Source organism: Ptychodera flava, chromosome 11, assembly GCF_041260155.1.
Source record: "Ptychodera flava strain L36383 chromosome 11, AS_Pfla_20210202, whole genome shotgun sequence".
NCBI classification, from domain to species: domain Eukaryota; kingdom Metazoa; phylum Hemichordata; class Enteropneusta; family Ptychoderidae; genus Ptychodera; species Ptychodera flava.
The window spans coordinates 43,148,875-43,169,832 of NC_091938.1; the positions used below are offsets into that span (position 1 = coordinate 43,148,875).

Genomic DNA, 20,958 nt, shown 5'->3' on the forward strand with positions numbered 1-20,958 from the left:
GATCTTGATGTGTAGGCAACTGCTTTGTTTTCTTGGGATAGTATAGCACCTAGTCCAGACTTGGATGCATCACAGCGTATTGTTAATGGCTTGTTGACGTCATAGTATCTCAGAACTGGACCTTGCTCTGCTGTCAGAATTTTCTTTATTTCTGTGAATCCTCTATCTTGGGCATCTGACCAATAATAGTATAATAATGTTTTTATTGCTTGCTTGTAAATATAGGATTTACATCACATTTGTGGCAATAAAAGTGTATCAATACAAAAATAAATTCAAATTTTCTTCAATAAAGATAAAGTATTACAGTATAATAATAGTAGCTAACAATAAATATAACTAGGTATTTCTTTGTTTATATAAAGTAAAAATATAATCTGCAAGTTGCTCATTAAAAGATAACAGTTACTCTTGTTTTGTTAGCAGAGAAATAAGCTGATTTTCAGTATTGTCGTTTGGGAAACTGATTTTGCTGAAAAAGTTCTTTCTTTGGACTTTGTATTTCTGACAGACTAATAAAAAGTGTGTTTCATCTTCAATACTATTGGTGGCACACTGATCGCAGTATATTTCAGTAATTGGGGTTTTTGGAACAGTGTGTCTCCCTTTTTCAATTGTTAGATCATGATTGCTAATGCGAAGTTTGGTGAGTAATTTTCTTTTCTCACCTTGTAACTGTGTTAAGTAGGGTTCTAATCTAAAATTACGTTTTATTTTGGCATACATTCTTAGTTTACTATTTTCATCAGTGATCAAATTTTTTCAAAAGACTTCATAATTGTTTGTTAAATTTGTTTTCATTAATCCAGTTATAACTTTGTGGTGTTTAAGTGATGGAGCTTTATCAAGGAGAAATTCCATTCCGTTGTCTTTAATTAAAGCACTTAAACAGTTAAACTAGGATCTGTTGTTAGTGTTGTTTACCATTTGCTCCAGAAAAGCTTTTTTAGCAAGATTACAATGTGGCAGTTGTACAATATGAAGCCAGTATTTAACAATTTTTAAGTTAGATCTCAAGTAGAAGTGGGAATTGTCCTAGTTCGCCCCTCACAGCGGCATTACAAGCTTGTGTATTACACTGTAAAATGTTCTCACAAAATATGAGGTGAGTTTTTTCAATTGCTGATTTATCCCACTTGTCATCCATGAAATCTTGTACCAAAATCTCTGAGCCATACAGTAAAACAGGTTTAATGAAAACATTGAATAGATGTAGGGAAAATTTTTATCTTTATGTTGTGCAATAAAACCCTTTTTAAAACTTCTTTATCAGCCAAATTTGTAACTGTGTCACTAAAACTACCATTTGATTTAATTGTCAGTCCTAAGTATGTATAGCTCTTAACAGATTTGATGCATGTACTACCATAGTTAAATAAGTGTTTATCTTTCAAAGGAGATTTACTAAAATTAATTGCTTGGGTTTTCTGTAAATTAACATCAAGTTTCCAATTGGAGCAAAATGTGTGTAGTGTATTTAACTCCCTCTGCAAACCTTCTTTTGAAGTAGAGATTAAGACTAGGTCATCAGCATAAAATAATGAGTTAACTGGGGTATTATTCAACACTGGTGGTTGAGTATTTACTTTGTCTAGATTTGTTTTCAAGTCATTGACATATAAATTGAACAGACTAGGACTTAGAACACAGCCCTGTTTTACTCCTTTTTCAACTTTCAGGCTGGGCAAGATAAAATTATTTGTTTTGATGTGTATTTTTGTGGTGGTGTACATGTGTTTTGTAAGTCTGTATAATTTGCCATTAATGTTATTTTTGAGAAGTTTATGAAAAAGACCAACTCTCCATACCGAGTCGAAAGCCTTGGCAAAGTCAACAAAACAAAGTGGAATTCTACCTCTTTCTTCAGAATGCTTCTGATTGGCTCAGTCATTGATGACATGTTTGGAACAAATTTACCAAGGTAATTCACAGTTCCCAGTAGCCGTTCTACTCCTTTCTTGTCAGTAGGCGCTGGCATTTCTGTGATTGTTCGGACTTTGTCTGGATCCGGCTTTATCCCTTTGGGTGTGAGCTGGTTTCTGATGTATCCAATTGATTCCATCCCAAACTCGCATTTTTCATTGTTTAGTGTGAGATTTATTTATTATTATTTTTGTTGTTTAAGTCTGTGATCCCTCGCCGGAAAATTACTCTCGTGAATTCGATTTCTAGGTATTATTTTTTTCACTTGTCCCGTCGGGCAAATGGCATCGGAGGTTCACTTGCCCGAACGCGACTTTCACTTGCCCCGGGCAATCGGGCAACCCTTAGTGTCTTTCCCTGCTTTAATCAGTTCTAGATAAGTACTTGACACTAGAGTTATAATTTTTGTTTACATGGAACATTTAAACTCGTTAAAATCGTCATTCAGTGAATCCATAGTTGTTGAACAATATTACTACATGTTTAATTCTAAAAATTTTTCATTTGTACACATAAAATATTAAAACAGAAAGGAATTCTGAAAGACCTATTTCTCAATGAACAATATAGAAAAACCATGTAAAGTCTGGTGAAAGAAGTGTACAGACCTGTTGTTATATTCAGTGTTGAAGAGTCTAGCAATCGTTAGCTTCTCTACCTGTACAATAAAAGTTACATATTGTAGCAGCCCTGTAGGGTTAATTTACACATTCTTTAAAGTTGTGATGGCATGTTATTGGTAGATGGGGATAAAGAATGGTTGAAGTATTTATAGCATTGTATTCAACTCTCAGTGACTTTGTATTGTGGCTGACACACCTGGACTGTACAAGTAATTATGGTTGCTACGGTAGCTGCTATGGTCCAGTGAATGTGACTCATGACAACTAGTTATTCTCAAAAGCTCTTTTATAGCTGATATTGTACACTTTTAACCTTCGGTCATTAGCTGAATGGTCATGTTTTAACTGTTGAGTTGCAGAGACCACCTGTAGCTGTCACCATGGCTACTGCACCATGGCATGAAACAGACCATAGCCTAAACTTTTATACCACATATTATCAAGAACTAGTCAGTAGTCACAGAAGGCTACCTGATGACATTTTAACTCTGTATACCTGTAAAATTACAAATCCTTTCATTCTTAGAAAAACTGTGTAAAGTAAGATGCAACTTTTAAAGAATTTTCTGTATGTTTTATAAGTATCCATCATCACCACTTTATTGTTCCATGATTTTTTTACCTTCTCATCGAGGAGGTATTAGATTTGAAAACCAGTGTGCTCTGGTGTCAACTTTTACTTCTGTCTGTCAAGATTTGTTGACATCATGCCATTGTGATAGGTCATATCATAAACTGGTGGGGATGTACGTTCATCATTCGTGTTGAGGTGTAGGAGAATGATTTTGAGCTGTGACAAAAATCGAAAGGGACTAAAGTTAGCGGCATTATAGCCACAGTGTTAATAGGGTGACCGGATGAGAGGCCCTCCTATTCCCTACAATGGGGCTGACACAAGTTTTCTGAGAGTGAATGCTCGAAATCGAAGGCTTAAAAGGGGACCCAGGTAGTGATAAATTGTACAAATTCACCTAAGTATGCAACAGTCGTGCATATTTGTGTCTATGAACAAGGTAATGACGTGAAAATCTTGAAGTTTATGAACACATTTTGTCAACAAACGTCAGAGGGGACGCTATCTTGGAAGTCGTCTACTCGTGCGCGAACGGTCACTATGAGAGATCGCGTGAACAGAAACACTTGCGTTTCACAGTGAATGTTGTGAAGACTAGGAAGTCAAGATGAGTGCAAAAATTTCCTAAAAAGGTCTTTTTTCTTCCGAGAAACTGCTGACGAAATTTTTACTTTGAAACCTCTATGACTTTGGCATCGTTTTCCAAGAAGGGGAAGGAATGGCCATGCGGGCAAATTGTACCTTAGACATTTTCTACTGGTTCTCTGCTCTAAACAGGCTCAGATATGCAGCGCAAATTACCGCCCACAGTTTTCCCAAAGCAGGAAGTAAGGTTCGCAATAGTGCCGTACTTGAACAACGTGCTTTTTGAAGTTTTTCACCTGTGTGCACCTGTCTCTGACCAGAAACAATGGCTTGTATCCATGATACTGTAAACACAAAGGTCAGCGTGAGGACAATCTTCCATTTTCTTTCACTGGGACTTATCAACCCATACAATATTCTCACAGAAATAATTTGAAAACTATCAACGCACCTTTTCACCAGACTCATTATTGTACAGTTAGTCCTCTTTAAGCCATTTTAACAATATTTGATCCAATTTTTGATCACAATGTCTCATTATTCCTCATTATAGGGATTTTAGGTCACATGACATTCGTGTTGAACATACACGTTCGATGCAGGTCTAGTCTGAACTTTCGTATTAATTGTTAAATAGGCCAAATAATCAGAGAAAATGAAAGGTTCGCAATAGTGCCGTACTTGAACAACGTGCTTTTTGAAGTTTTTCACCTGTGTGCACCTGTCTCTGACCAGAAACTATGGCTTGTATCCATGAAACTGTAGTGTTGAAGATTATTATTTTAACTTCATTTTGGGAAATTTTCACTTTTGTACTACGATAAATGGCAAAGCAGCACGACTACAAACTCAAGTGTACCGGCGATTTTGGCGTCCATTATGAGCGTTGTGCCGTGATCTCAAATGTCCCGCCAAAGAGATCGAATATATACCTCTTTGATAGGCTCTCCGCATGACTTATTCCGATCGCATCACTATTTTTTAGGGGTGGTACGAAAGACGAGATCATGGGCTTCATTTTGAGGGGGCGAACGTTAAAATCAGCCGAGAAAAACTCAATCAATGATCAAACTTTGTGTTTTGTTTGTGTTTTTTTGAAAGAAAATCTTTATTTCCTTAAAAGTTTGGCCCAAAAATTAATTTTATGATAAATATTTATTGCAATTCTGCAATAATTACAAGTCTGACGATGCGAAAAATGATGCTTAAGGCCCTTTTTAGTGAGTATGGTTTCACCCCAACTTTACATCCGGGCACTCCAAGGAATCACATACAAGTAATCAGCACTTCGCCACATGTTCTGTGTTAGGAGGTCTAAGCAGAGTTCCGATGTTCACGATTTTGCAGCTAGATTTGTCTGATTTCTCATAAAACGCAAGGATCTAGAGATATATTTATATACTTTACCCTTTCAAACGTTATCTTGTTTGAAGTAGTTTGATTTCCGGGTGATATTTTTCGATAGACACTGAGAAGTTGACAAGCCAGCACTGCAGTGTAGGCATACGCACGTGCACCGCACTTTGCCGATACCATACTGAACTGCTCACGTGCACCGCACTTTGCCGATACTATACTGAAATTTTACTTTTGATCTTTAGTTCCCTAGAAGGGGACTATTTTGGTTCTCTCTGAAGGAAAAGGCCGTAGATTATTAATTTGTTCTTTCCTCATTGATGGTGTACCGGACTTTGGAAAAGTTGGTTTTTATACTAGTTTGTAGTTCGGACCGCTGACTTCAAGGGTCTATGGTATTTCCGGGGCAGCATAATTTTGCATCCAGTTTAATGCAGTTGTTCATTCTATAAATGCGTGTTGCTGTTTTACGGCATAGAAAAAGGGTTGAGAACGAAGTTTTTTTGACTTTCTGGAAAAGTTCTCTGTAAATGTTAAACTTAAAATCTACATTAATCAGACATATTTCATAATCATTTAATAAAAGTTGTAATCACACCAAAAAAAATTCGAAAAAAATTCAGAAGTTCAAATTAAAAAAAAAATATAAAAAAATTTTGTTAAATTTAAATCAAGTTCTAAAATGTCACAGGTATCATTTAATTGTTTACTGGTATTGTTGTTTATTTGTTTACCTTGTAAACATAAATCTAAATAACTTTTTTCATATATGCAAAGTAATATATGATGGAATATGATTATCATATTTCTGTTGATGTTCACAATACATAATGCATACAGTGATCAATGTCACAGGTATCATTTGATTGTTTACAGGTATTGTTTATTTGTTTACCTTGTAAACAGCATTCTAAATGATATTTTTCATTTATAAAAATTAAAACCATTGTACATTTTATCAGCAATATCCACAAAAATTTTTATCAATTTTCAATAAGAAATGCTTGAGTTATTGCAAAAAGCACTAGAAATTGCAATTCTAGTTTCCCCAAACAATGTACAATATGGGGTCACCTGGTTATAATGAAAACTACAGGTGTCTACCATGGCATAATTTCTAAATAGGAAGCTGATTTTTTTCAAATTCAACAGGACATATCTCTGCACGTACGGAACCAATTTTCATCAAACAAAATGCAATCAATTGATCTTGAAGAGAACTCTCTTTTGATATATAATTTATCATTATTTTAGTCATCAATTTCATGTAAAATCCCTACTCATTACAATATTCTCAAGGAAAGACTTTGGAAACTTTGATTTTCCAGAGGCTGCAAAATTGTGATCATGCTAATTAGCCAAATTATTTTTTCAGATTTGGACTTTGTACCAACACTTTCAACAGGTGCCATCAAGATTTTGGCAAAAAATTTCATTTTGAAAAATCGTCCCGTCACCCTAGTGTTAAGCCTTCCTTTTAGTTGACTGCGATCTATTACAGACTATACTGAGCTGACGTTATGGGTACTCACTTTGTGTTTGCTCACTCTGAGTGCGCTAGGTGTGTTTGGTACTGCATTGCATGGATATCCCCTCATGGCCTCATGTGATATGGGCCTGTTGCATGCATACAATCTGCAGATCATATGCCTCTGAATTGAAAACGGTCATTGTGTATAAGCCTGTCGGCATTTTCGTAGCATTTTTTCTCATTTAATTTTGCAAAATATCGGCAAGTACCTCAATATTTCAAAATAACTCTTTCTTCCCTATCGTTTCCTGGAGTTTCAGAGTCATATGAACGAACATGAGTGAAAATTTAAGACAGGAGAATCGGACGTCGTGTTTGCATCTACATGGCGGCCATGTTTAATGTTTACAGTACAATCGCAGAAGTTTATGTGGAGGAAATAACTAACAAACACCAGCCATGATGCCCGCCCTCTAGAGGCAGACCTTCCTATATGAAGTACCACATTTGGTGCTTGTGGAAATTAAAGCTATGGCAATCGATCCCAGGGCCTAGAAGTGGCACATGTAAAACAGTGTGTATCTTTGCGTCAGAGGCGGAATAAACTATTGAGTGTATCTATTTAACCATGAAATCTTAATCCTGTTTGTACGCAACATAGAATATAGAGCCAGTCGACATTAGGGACAAAAAAACACGAGGAGCAAAAGGTAGAGGTTTCGAACACAATCAATGTACCCGGTACTTCACCAATGTCTGTAACTCCGCGCTTTGAACGTAGCTCGTAACAAGGAACAGTGGAAAGCACGTTGGACGTGTAGACATAACAGTCACTCATGTAGTTTGTGCACATTGAAGATTTTGCAGATCAACAACTTTGACGGAAAATGGACCGACCTTTCCTACCGTAATTTTTACCTCCTTCAATTCAGCTCAAAATTTTCGTATGGACTATTGATACGGGATTACAGTCGTTACGTGGTGGCAAATCCTTGTTGTATTGATAAACTTATATGCATTTACGAGCACTGAATATTTTTACCGTTTTTAATCTAAAGCCGTCCGTATACGCGTATGACAGTGGCAAAAACAACACAAGGAAGCTGGCGTACATTATTACTGAATTACTTTGTCCCAAAAAATTGAGATAAAACACCCAAATGCCGAACGATCATGATACAGAACTTTGAAGGGGATCTGGACTGAACGACCCCAAACCGACCGGACCTCAGTCAACTGTGCCGGGCCCGACATCTACTCTATTAGCGTCAACTCAACCTTTCACTCTAGACAACTTTACCCCACAAACTGGGAATATACTAAATTTACCTTTAAAAAATTCAACTATGTATCGTATGGAAAATATTTTACCGGGGCCACGGGGTAAATCATAAAACCAACAAACCCCAACAGAAACAGTGGAATGATCATTAGTGTGCAAGGTCACTGTGTTATATGTCACGGTAAAAGTTTCTATCTTTGAAATTTCTAGACGGTACAAAAGACGGGGCAGAATAAGAAAAGATTACAACCAATGTGTAACTGCCGATGCCACAGCTGACTTTATAACTTTCAGGGTCGGACATTGCTCGACATTGGTATAGAACGTAATGTTGATAGCAAGGTAGTTCTGCGTACAGTGACACCATTCCCAATATACCACGGCTGTTGAAGTTTAACTGCTGCCTTCGATCGAGAATTTTCAACACAAAGACATAATATCAATAATTTTGCAAGATATAAGAGCCCGCTGTCTTCTCGCCTAATAACTGCGATCAAGATTATTATGATAGAAGCAATTGACTGCCGAACACCTTGCTGTTCTTATACACAATTCGTAAAAATTGGTTATTCCTGTTGAGAAATACGACAGCAAATATTGCAATGTGAATTTCTTACTATATTCCTCGCAATGATTTTTGCTCCCGAGTCTATTTTATCCCGGCCACTGGACCATATCTGACGATTTTTACAACAAAGAATCAGTTCACAGTCATCTTGGGAACACATTGCAGAGACGTTCACAAAATTTTTATCACAGGAAAGATTACCGTTATCCCTCGTTTCAAAGATGTAGGAAATGTATAATGGGTTGTTATCTTGAAAAATCTCGAGCAGCAGCCGCTAAATACAAAATGTTTTTTCTTCTGAACAACTTCCCGACAACTTTACAAGCACACTCTGATGATCACATGACGGTTGTAACCGTACATATGCTACCGCCAATGGAGAATCAAAAGACTTAAAATCAAAAGTAAAAAACTATAGAAAAAATATCGATATCCAAGCAATGTAAAAAAGAGTAATTTTGATAGGGTCAATTTACTGTATATTATAAAAAATGCCAGCTACTCGGAACAGCGTAAGATTATGATCTGAGTTGTTCGAATACTACATTCACACTGTAGGGTAAAATGGGAACTCAGATCGTTGTATACTGCTTCTGCCAAGCAAACCCGCTTAGGCTAAAGACGGTAAAATTACCATACATATCATTATTGTTGCTAGTTTCTGTAAATTTTGCCGACTATTCGTTAGTAGTTGTCAAATTTCTTGAGTTTGTCCGAAAATTATTTCAGGGAATGAGTGCGAATGCAATATCGATATCGGGATAGAAAAGTCAGTTACAGACAATCAAGGAAGAACAGAAGAGTCTATTAATCAGCGAATTAAATGAATCCTAGGTTACTATGAAAGTAAAAAAAGGTAATGTTTTGCCCTGGTTAGGAAAGGAAAGTTGATAAAGATTTCAAACGTCAGATAATATTAGAGCAGTTTAGTAAAAAACAAGCTCAGAAAAACTTATAGAGAAGAACGACATCATGGCGATCTTCAGACCTTTCATCGTGTTTCAGTCTGAACGGTCAACATTTGATGCTACAGTCTATGGCAAGTGTCTCTTTTTGGACAACTCCAACAGAGATGAAGAGATCGCCATTTAGTTTCATCGCCCCGACTTGACAGGAAATAATGCAGCTTATGGGCACCTGTTCGCATGAACGTATCCAATGGCCGACCACTGCATTGGCCTTTGACCGTGCATCGCCAGCAAACAACGGATTTGGACGTCACGAGAGCAATTTTTCACTATCTGTGAGCTGTTTAGTGATTTGTGTAGGCATAGATCGGAATCGAATTGATTTCGGCTGAAAGTAGTGAGAAAAGGAGTTTTCGTGCTCGGGCCACAATGGGTCCACATGTCGGCGGTTTTGTCTATGTAACCGTTGGTCAAGCAAGTATTTTTCTCAGTATATAGTAACAGGGTTCTCAAAATTTTGAAGTAGGCGGAAAATTCAGAAAAGTAGGCGGTTAGCTTCTGTGTGCAACCAGGTTCCCTGGGCGGGCGGGGGGGGGGGGGGGGGGGAAGACAGTTCTGAGCAATTTCATGCATTCTTATACAGTGTATAAAAGGCTATTCCAACATACACACAGGGGGGAGGGTGTAAGGGAGGGGTCCCCTCCCTGTGTGCAAGAAATTTTTAAAATTTGAAGACATTTTGGAGTAATTTCATGCATTATTGTACTGTATGAAAGACCATTTCAGCATGAGAGTGTTAAGGATTATTTTTAAATTTGAAGACATTTCTGAGCAATGGCAAGAAATTTTTAAATTTTGAAGACATTTTGGAGTAATTTTATGCATTCTTGTACAGTATTAAAGACCATTTCAGAATACAGAATAATCATTATCATTGCCAATTACAACATGTTTTCAAGGGATAAAGTTTTAAAAAGTCAGAAAAATTAATTTGATATCACTCGGGCTTGTCAACTGCATTCAGTTAACAAGGATAATAGCAAAATTTCACCAGACTGTTGTGTAGAATTATGTTTAGCTCATGACTTGAACAAACATTTTGAAATACATCATAGAATGGGGCCTAGGGTTTTCATAACCCAGATATAAACGATCCGCTAGAATCCTGACCAGCCTGGCTGTACAGAGTGTTTTACTGATTTAAATAAACTTGATTGAAGATACAGTAAAATCAAAGAGTTTATTCAATTCAATGAATTATAGGAACACAATTTTCAGTGATTTTAATTCACTGTACTAATTTCACAATAAAACGAATCCGCGAGCTGATTATTGATTTTTTTGCTGATGTTGAATATAATTGAAAAAGAGAGCTAAATTTCAGTGTTCATGTTTGATAAAACCTCAAACTAACGACACTGAACGCCAGCCTGTACTACACCGTGTGTGTAAAAGCACCGGTAGTCAATTGTAACACAGTACACACAACGCGATATCGGTCGACCTGAAATTTGACACTGTGATCGACGTAGCGTTTCAAAAGTACGAAAAGTGAGACCAAGTATATTTTGTTTATTAAGATTTGATCTAAACCTCCCAAAACCAACAGACAAAGTCAGAAAATCAAAGTTCTCAAGCGTCGACTTTCTCTTCCGCGATGCACACAACCACACGGCCCCTCCACAAAACGCGATGTCGATCGACTTGAGTTGACATCGTGATCGACCATGGATAGATTGACGTGGCGTTTCGAAAGTATGAAAATGAGACTCAGTAACTTGTGGTCGCTTTAGATTTGATCAAAAACCTACCAAACCCATCAGGCTAGGCCCTACTCTTACGCAGAAAACCAAAGCTCTCAAGCGTCGACTTTCTCTTCCGCGTTTGAGCGAAACAAAAGTCGGCTTCATTCGGAAATGGTCGGCTATTCGCGGGCATAACGTATTGTATGTTAGTCCAATTTTCGGCTATACCCGATGTGAACGTCGGAATAATTCGGGCTGTGATCGGGCGAGCGAGGTTCACCTCGAGAGCGATTCCCAGTCACGGTGTACAGTACAACACGTTCGCTGATCGACGCGGTATACCACAGTGATAGCAACAAGTTCACCGCGTAAATTGCTAGACTACATATAGCCACATCGGCACTTCTGAAATATTATCTGCGGCTTGCAAGACCACCAAAAAAATCTAATTATTGTTATCAAAACCAGAATTTCCGGGCCAGAGAGCGAAACAGTGCTGAAAAGTAGCCGGCCAAAATACGAAAGTAGCCGGTCAATTTGGCCGGCATCCGGCTAAAAATGAACACGCTGATAGTAAGAATTGTTTATTCATTGTTGACATTGTAATCGATCCGATGTACACTACAAATGTTTGATCGTTTGCACCTTTGCGCGTCCCCTCATGATTGGCAGCTGTTTGAACGCTTTCATCAATTGTTTTTGGACGCTTCAACACAGCATCAAAGCAGTTTTGGCATCAAAAAGCAACTTAAAATGGAAAAAATGAGAGAATTTCGCCAACAAGGTGATTCCACAAGTATTCACAAAACGTAATATGTTGGGACAGTGCTTTAATTTACACCATGATTCTTGAAAGATCCAGATTTTTGGGAGCATTTGTTGACGCTGTTACCATGTGCCACTCATGTTGGATTATGAATGCCCAGGGAGATAGGGGGTATTTATAGGCTCCCCCTGCCTTTAATCTTGACCAACACAAAGAAGCATTTTAACTTAAAAGAAAATGACAAATTGAATAAGAAGATATTCTGAAAATGTCAAATACTGAGGAAAAATGCGCAAATATTCAGAGTAAACAGTTTAACTGACTGGTCAGTCATAATGATGGAAAAAACAATGAAAATGTTTACGATCAAAAGTTTTTGAGATGCACACATTTTAACAAATACAGAAATTATTAACATTATAAATATTAGACCAAACTATTTTTTCAGGAATGAACAGGTTGGAAATGAGGGTTTAGAGACAAAGGCACTCCTATTACTGCATGTGGATGCGGCCACACCATTTCATTTACAGCATACTTATTCAGTGTTGTGTTCAAGTTCCATATTGTACTGACTGTCATACAAGGATAAGCATAAGCAAATCCAATCAAATTAGAAAAGGATCAATGCTGTTGTGTGGAATTTGCTGAACATGGTGGATTTTAATATTTCGCCCTATATATTTGGTATCTGGCAAAGGCTTTTTACCTTCTCGTGTCTATTTATAGACAGAGAAGGTATTAGAGTTGAAAACCAGTATGCTGGTGTCAACTTCTACTTCCGTCTGTCAAGACTTCCGTCTGTCAAGACTTCCGTCTGTCAAGATCCAATGAGGTCATACCATTGTGATGGGTCATATCATAAACTGGTGGGGGTGTTCATGGCTCAGGTTGAGGTGTGGGAGAACGATTTTGAGCTGTGACAAAAATCAAAGTGACTTAGCGGCATAGCCACAGTGTTAAGCCTTTCTCCAAGGTTTCTTGGTTTACTACGATCTATTACAGACTACTGAGCTGATGTTAGGGGTACTCACTTTGTGTTTGCTCACTCTGTGTGCGCTAGTGTTTGGTACTGAGTTGCGTGGATATCCCCTCATGGTCTCACGTGATATTGGCCTGTTGCATAATCTGCAGATGATCATATGCCTAGCGTCTGAGTCTGAAAACGGTCACTGTGTAAGCCTGTCGGCATTTTCCTTGCATTTTTTCTCATTTAATTTAGCAAAATATCAGCAAGTACCTCAATATTTCAAGATAACTCTTTATTCCCAATCGTTTCCTGGAGTTTCAGAGTCATATGAACGAAAATGAGTGAAAGTTTTAGACAGGAAAATCGGACGTCGGCCTTGTTCAATGTTTACAGTACAATCAGAAGTTTATGTGGAGGGAATAACTAACAAACACTGTTCATGATACCCGCCCTCTAGAGGCAGACCTTCCTATATGAAGTACCACATTTGGGGTGCGTTCGATTATCTTCCTCGAGGCACCCTAGGGCGGCCCGGGGCGACCCAGTTTCTGTTCGATTATCGTGTGACGTCATTGTCAGGGTACCTCGGGGTGGATTTCACCGCCCCTGCTCGTCGAGTCGGGGAAGTGCGGGGCACTGCATAACAAATATGGCGGACGACAAACAGACAACACTAGTGCTCATGGAGAAAAGTCGTATGTATTGGTTGGTACAGTTAATCAAAACAATTGACGTGACATGGTGGAGTTGTTGAAAATGAACAAGCAAAAATATAGCTATTCTGTGGTGAAATCTTTGATTTCCGGGTGTATTGTTGTTGTCGTCTGACATTTTGTTCCCCCCGGTAACGTTCGATTTTTCCACTTCCCCGGGGAGCCCCACCATAACATCATGACGTCACTTAGGGCTCCCCGAGGATCATAATCGAACGCAGCCCTGATGCTTGTGGAAAGCTTTACCAGTACCACACAAAGGAGCATTTAAACTTTTAGAAAATGACAAATTGAATAAGAAGGTATTCTGAAAATGTCAAATACTGAGGAAAAATGCGCAAATATTCAAAATAAACAGGTTAACTGACTGGTCAGCTATAAAAAACAATGAAAATGTTTATGATCAAAAGTTTTTGAGATGCGCACATTTTAACAAATACAGAAATTATTAACATTATAAATATAAGACCAAACTATTTTTTCAGGCATGGGACAGGTTGGAATTAGGGGTGAGAGACAAAGGCACTCCTATTGTTGCATGTAGATGTGGCCACACCATTTCATTTACAGCATACTTATTCACTATGTTGTGTTCAAGTTCCATATTGTACTGACTGTCATACAAGGATAACATAAGCAAATCAAATCAAATTAGAAAAGGATCAATGCTGTTGTGTGGATTTTGCTGAACATGGCTGATTTTAATATTTCGCCCTATATATTTGGTATCCAGCCAGGGATGTAGAAAATTTTTGTCACAGCAGGAAAATTATGATTGACAGCCGGCAATGTCCGTAATGCGACCACGATGCGGTCGTTGGGGGTGGGTGCGGACTTTTATAAATTTTGAAGTCTCCAGAATGGCTCTCCTGGACCCATTTTATGAGTTTTTGGTCAAATCTTGCACACTTTACATCATGTATGATGTAACAAGGTAGGGACAGTCAGGTGATTTCTCTTCAGGTATATTTATTTCTAAACATTTAACATTAATTATTTGTATAGTCTCGTTTTTTTCGATGTACACTGGCCACCATAAACCGGTAACTTCGTCTGCCCAACTTCGTCAAAGCTCAATTTTCTGTTGAATAGATATGCGTGAGAAACTTTAAATTTACTTGTAGAATTGTCCCCATATTTGTCGTACGTCGGAATCGAAGAACAGCAGCCTTTGCTGCACAAATAGAAATAATGAAGTCAGATTTTTCGCTCACCGCTGCCATCGAATTCATTGCTAAACACAGCTAGGATTTCTTTCTCACCGTCACTCTGAGATAACACGTACTGTACATTGTTGTTTTATTCACGACCTGATGAATTGACATCACTAGTAGCAAAACTTTCGGTTGTTTCAACAGTTTCACTTGAACACGGTTCGCATTCAGTTGTTTCGATAATACTGGAACACGGCTGGCATTGCACGGCCGCTTGGGAACTCGACTCGGTTGTTTTGGTTGCGATTTCCGGAGTACATGTAGGACTTGCACTGACACTCTGCTATATTAGGCTATAGTGCCGGCAGGTTCCTCGGCAGATTTTTCACCGAAAGTTTGTTCGGCCTGTTTATCAGAGAAACCACTGAAGAATTTCTTGATACTTCGCTGTTTACCACCCGAACATTTACGTTCTGCGTGCAATCTCCGCAAAGTTGACATAGGCTTGTCATGCAAATACAACTGCGTGACTGTACCGAGTCACTCCGAAAGCTAGCTGAACACATGCCGACAATGACGTACCAAAAAAACCCAGCGAGGTCAACTGCGACCTGCATGACCTGTGCACTGCATTCCGACAAGCACACGTACGTTACCGCGTACCGATCGCGTATGCATGTAGATTGTTTCAGGGTACTCTTGTTTACAATTCGATTTCGTTTGACTAGGAATTTTTGGGAGTCTGAAAAGACATGAAACTCTATGATTTTTGTAAACTTAGTACTCAACTAATACCTGATCCCGTAGCGGACTGAATTTAACGCAAGTGGCCATTTCCGAGTGAATGCACGCACGTATGTATACATCCTTGTACTCGATTACAATTGAATTTTCGGACACACAAATACAAAAAACTGCTGTTTTTCGTTGCAGTTACATTTATCTTTAAAGATTTGTGAGAAGATTTTGGCTCTTTTTTTTACACTGCAGCAAAAATGACATCAATTTCACATCTACAAATAATTTTCACAGCCGGCAAAATTTTGCTGACAGCCGGTTATTTTTGCCGGCTGCCGGCTATTTTCTTCATCCCTGCCAGCAAAGGCATATTTTGATGTAAAGTCAAAATTAACACTACATTGCTGACAATATATGTTACCGTTTCTGCATGAACTTTTCTTTTTTAAATTATAGTATAGTAGTACTTCGAACAGATTAACAATTATCGTGATGTCAACCCATAATTTTACATCACAAAGACTATAATTCTGCCAATTTTTGTTTTTCAGTCATTTTATAAATTTTGCTCTGCACAAGATGATCGAACAAATTGCAATGTTTGAATTTGTAAACTCAAAGAATAAAAATCCTTTGGTCACCGATTAAATTATTTTTTGAAAAGAAATTTACTCTTAAACACTTTTAGCATATATTCTTTACACAGTCATGTATTTCAAGGAAAATATGCCTATTAAAACAGTAATTTCTTCACTTTCAATTTTTTTTCAATACTATGACAATTATCAGCCATGAGGTTTTACAAACACAAGACCAGATAAGCGTTTTTCATCATTTCCACAGGGCTCTTTGGAAAATCCATTAAACATAGGGCCAAAGTCCCTGAAGCTACTATAGACATGGATACTATTTTAAGTATTTCCTGACTGTATGAAATTATCTCACTAAGGTCATCCTAGGGACTTGTAAACCAAATATTAAAGCTGTCTGACCAGCGGTTTTGAAAAAACAAGTGACCAAACAGTTGACAGAGCTCTGCTGTGTTATGTAGAGAATAACCTTTTGTGACACATGTATTGATGAAGAAGGTGGATATCTTTGATAGCTCATTTCAGGATGGCCTGACCAAAAATGGAAAAAATTTTTTTGTAAAAATACAGATTTGCATATTTCATCACAATTTGAACAAATCTAAGTTGGGTTATCCCTAGGGACCTGTATACCAAGTAACAAAGCTGTTTGATCTGTGGTTATGAAGAAGAAGATTTTTTACCAAAAACGCCTTTTTTGGTGCTAATTTGCATATTTTCAACAATATGAAAAAATTAATAAAACTAGTTTCTCAAAATCATATATTTTATCCACACAACAAATACCAAATCAGTAAGTACTGCAGTTCTCAAGATATTTGAGTGGACGGACGCCTCACAAACGGACATACATACATACATACATACCGGTACATACATATATGTATGTACATATGGTACATACTATATTACTCTATTGTAGCTAATAAACGAGAGTTAATTACATTCTATTTAAAGTAAACATGACTTGCTTAAATCAAGCTTTACGTCATAAAAATACAGCATATCTGTCAGGTTATAAAGAATCTTAAGCTGGTTATTTCCATCCTAACCAAGCACATTTTAACTTTCAAATTAACATTGTAAGTAAGTTCTGTTGAATAAGTCATAAAAGTCATAATAATAGTCATAAGTCATAATAAGTCATAAAAATACAGCATATCTGTCAGGTTATAAAGAATCTTAAGCTGGTTATTTCCATCCTAACCAAGCACATTTTAACTTTCAAATTAACATTGTAAGTAAGTTCTGTTGAATAAGTTGAGACTGTACGTACTCAGAGAAAGCACACTGAAGAGACAAATGTTTAAAACTTAAGAAGTTCAAGGTCATCAAAAGCATTGTAAGGAATCATACTGTAGAATGAATGTATTTCTTGAGTTGATAAGAATTAAAATTTATATTTATTGTCAATTGAATGATCCCACGTTCTAGGATTATACTTGCATGTTCCATACAGCTTTAATATGGGGAGAGGAGTGTTCTTTTTCAGTAATAATTTACAGAAGTCATAAAAATGTTTTTTCTTCTTAATTATTTTAGGAAAACAACCCATGTAAAATTGATTGACACCAAACTATAAAATACAACAGTTTATAAAACAGTGAAGTATTACTCCTGCTGTCCAGAGCCAAAAGGGACAGTGGGCTAGCTTATTTGAAGTTCACACTCTATCAGAGCAAATGCAAATGCTGCAAAATTGCTGAATACATGACAGTTTGTGAAAAGACAGTAGTCAAGCCTTTAAATGTAGCCAGAGTTTCTATGCAATTGTAGTTGAGTTCTCTGTGGACAAGTACAATCAGATTAGGAAACAGCCAGTTTGTAAGCACACACCGCTACACAGGATATGGTGTTAAAAGAATTTAATAAGCGACAGTGGACAAATACAAAGCAGTGATAACCTAACTACGGAAAATACAATGTCAAGCAAAACTACTACGGTAATTCCAAAGTAAAATCTAGGCAAAAACCATTTCAAAACTAAGCACAAAATAACTCAAAGATTGGGTGAGGGGTCTCCGCCAGTCTGCTTCCTGGGCAAAGGTTTGGGTTGCAAAGTTGTGTTTGCAGACCTTTGGAAAGCCGAAAGTGAAAGTGGTTCCACCGGGCCGGTGGAGACCACCTTCTTGAGTGGGGGTACATGCAATGGACGGCCCAAGCGGAGGACAGTCAAACAGACTGGACGGAGAGACCCCCATGAAAGTGTATGTATGAGTGTATGTTTGTAGGAAGTATGGGTTGGTGACGCTCAAAACCAAGTTGACTCACTTGGTTGGAGATGAAAGTATGGGGCTCCGCGGCCCAAGGGGCAACAGCACGGCTCAGGGGGAGTTGTGGGCTCACGGCCCGAGGGGCTGCAGCACGGCTTGGGGGGAAGTTATGATCTAGGGGGACAGGTGCCCCTGTGCGGCCCCAGCATGAGGGTGCAATGATGTTTGGTCCTTATGAAATTTTCTGTAGAAACTCTATTGAAATTGATGACAAAATTCAATTAAAGTGATACAGAATTTCTACAGAAATTCTACTGAACCTTTATGGAAATTAACGGAGTTTAATGGAGTTTTGGCCCCCTTTTTCTGTAGAAATTCAACAGAATTTCTGTATCATTTCTGTAGAATTTACAGAATTTCTATGTAAATTCGATACACGTTCTACAGAATATCTGTAGCACTATATTGAATTTATACCACATTCTACAGAATTTTTATATAGAATTTCTGTAGAACTATATTTAATTTCTGCACTCTTTCACAGAAGTTTGTTTGTCTTATACGAGTTATATCTCTTAGAAAGTATGACAACAATATGTGTTAAACTTTTATTAAGTAAGGAGTACCACCTTATGATATTGCCATAGATACCAATGCAATGAATTACTGCAAAACTCACAAAAAATCAGGCAGCAAGTAAATTATAAACATGTAGTTTATTTCTAAAAGAATTATGATTAACAATCGTTCGAAACTTGATGAAACATACAGGGACTACAAAATATAAAGCAACCTACACATATGAATGCAAGGCCTACCTCTCCAGTCTAGCAGTTTTGAGTTGTCAACTCAGCCAAGTGCATAATTAAAGTGTTGTGTATCTTAACTCACGTAATTTTCAGTTGATGCTGCAATGTGGATCCTTACAGTTGTGACATATTAGTGAGCTCCCTTCTCCATAACACTGTTAGAATCTTGCTAATGGACCTTGGATCCTAATTTTCCATGGAATTTGGAGTTGAACTTTAGTACTTTTCATAAGAGCCATGTGCACTGTGGACTGCCTCAAGTTCAAATGAATAATGCGTGGCTACACTATTATGTAATCAGCCCATTGTAAAGGCAGGAAACTATTTGCATAACAAAGCAAAGGCACAGGTCAGCTCACTTGACCTAGGATCTAACAAAGAGAGTCAGGTTGGTCTGTGTACAGTCATGAAATGTACGAAAGCAATGGCAAAAGGAATATGGTACAATTGAAACTGTATACATTTTCCTGGCACGTGTGTGTAAATGAAAATAACTTTTCAGAATTAAAGGGTACACGAGAATGTGCTTAGAACTCTCCATAGGTATATGTCACTACCTTTTCCATATTGAAACAAGCTATATATATGTCACTGAGTTCTTATCAAAGCTCATGCCAACATGCAAAAACATGAACTTAAGTCTGAAACAGTGTAAACTGTGGGAAAAAAACAGAAAAAAATTTCCACAAAAGCTATGGAACTGAAAAATTCCATAAAAAATATGTTTAATTTCTGCAGATTTTCTACAGAAAATTATCAGCAAACTTCAATAGAATTTAAAGTTTCTATACACATTAAAATTCTATAAAATTTAAATTTTTCTACAGAATTGTATTGAAAATTTTCAATTGAATTTCAATGGAAGCATATTTCCATCAGATTTCCATAAAATATACAGAATTTCTATAGAATATCAGAGTTCAATAGAATATCTACAGCTATTTCGTAAGGGGTGCTTTGCGAATGGGGTGACGCTCGAGACCAAGTTGACTCGCTTGATTCGAGATGAGAGTATGGGATAAGAGCCCCAAGGGGCGGCAGCACAGCTCGGGGGGAGTTATGGGCTCACGGCCCGAGGGGCTGCAGCTGGGGGGACATGTGCCCCTGTGCGGCCCCAGCATGAGGGGTGCAATGGCGTTGGTGCGTGTGTAATGAAAGTATTGGATACGAGCCCAGAGGGGCGGCAGCACAGATCAGGGGGGGGGGAGCTATGGGCTCCCGGCCCGAGGAGCTGCAGCTTGGGGGACAGGTGCCCCTGTGCGGCCCCAGCATGAGGGGTGAAATGTGGGTGAAGCTCAATGGACTCCGGTCCAGAGGGGCTGGCAGCACGGCTGGGGGGGAGCAATGATCTGGGGGGATAGGTGCCCCTGTGAGGCCCCAGCATGAAGTGGTGTGTGGGTGGCAGGTGGCCCTGTGCGGTCCCGACAGGTCCGAAATGTGGTGTACGTGAGAGACCGAAAAGAAAGTGGCTACCGAGTGGCTAGTGTCTCTACAAAAGGCCCTATGGCATAGTCATTGATTGAGATGCTAGACGCAGAAGGCTTTCTGGTGTCCGAATATAAGTACGGTAACAGTCACTGGACCACCTGCCAAGAGTTTGGATAAGGTGGTCTGGAAGGTGGGCGTGTGCGGCCGTGGTGGCTGCCCAAATGCGAAATGAATGTCCAGCGTACAGGTGGGGCTGGAAGCCAAGGCGTGAAAGTAAGGAACGAAGCAGCGCAGTGAATGTCTCGCGGTTTAGCTTTACTCTTTCTGGAAGGATGAAGAGGAGTTCCTGAGGCAAAGAACACATTTGTCGGCGGACTCTGAGGAAACGATGGATTGTTGTGACTGGGCATATCGTTGACTTGGTGGCGAATAGACGAAGCTTAAAGCCACGGCGCATTTGATCTGTTTTGGATGCCTTAATGTTCACGGAAAGAGCATCTGGATAGCCCTGAGTGTCGGTTTGGACGTTGAGGTCGCGAACA

At 38.3% G+C, this 20,958-nt stretch overlaps 1 protein-coding gene across 2 annotated transcripts in view; it reads left to right on the top strand.

The window, feature by feature from the left end:
- LOC139144565 (kinesin-like protein KIF28P) overlaps nt 1-20,958 on the top strand; it is a 503,294-nt gene that overhangs the window by 18,017 nt on the left and 464,319 nt on the right. The window lies entirely within an intron of this gene.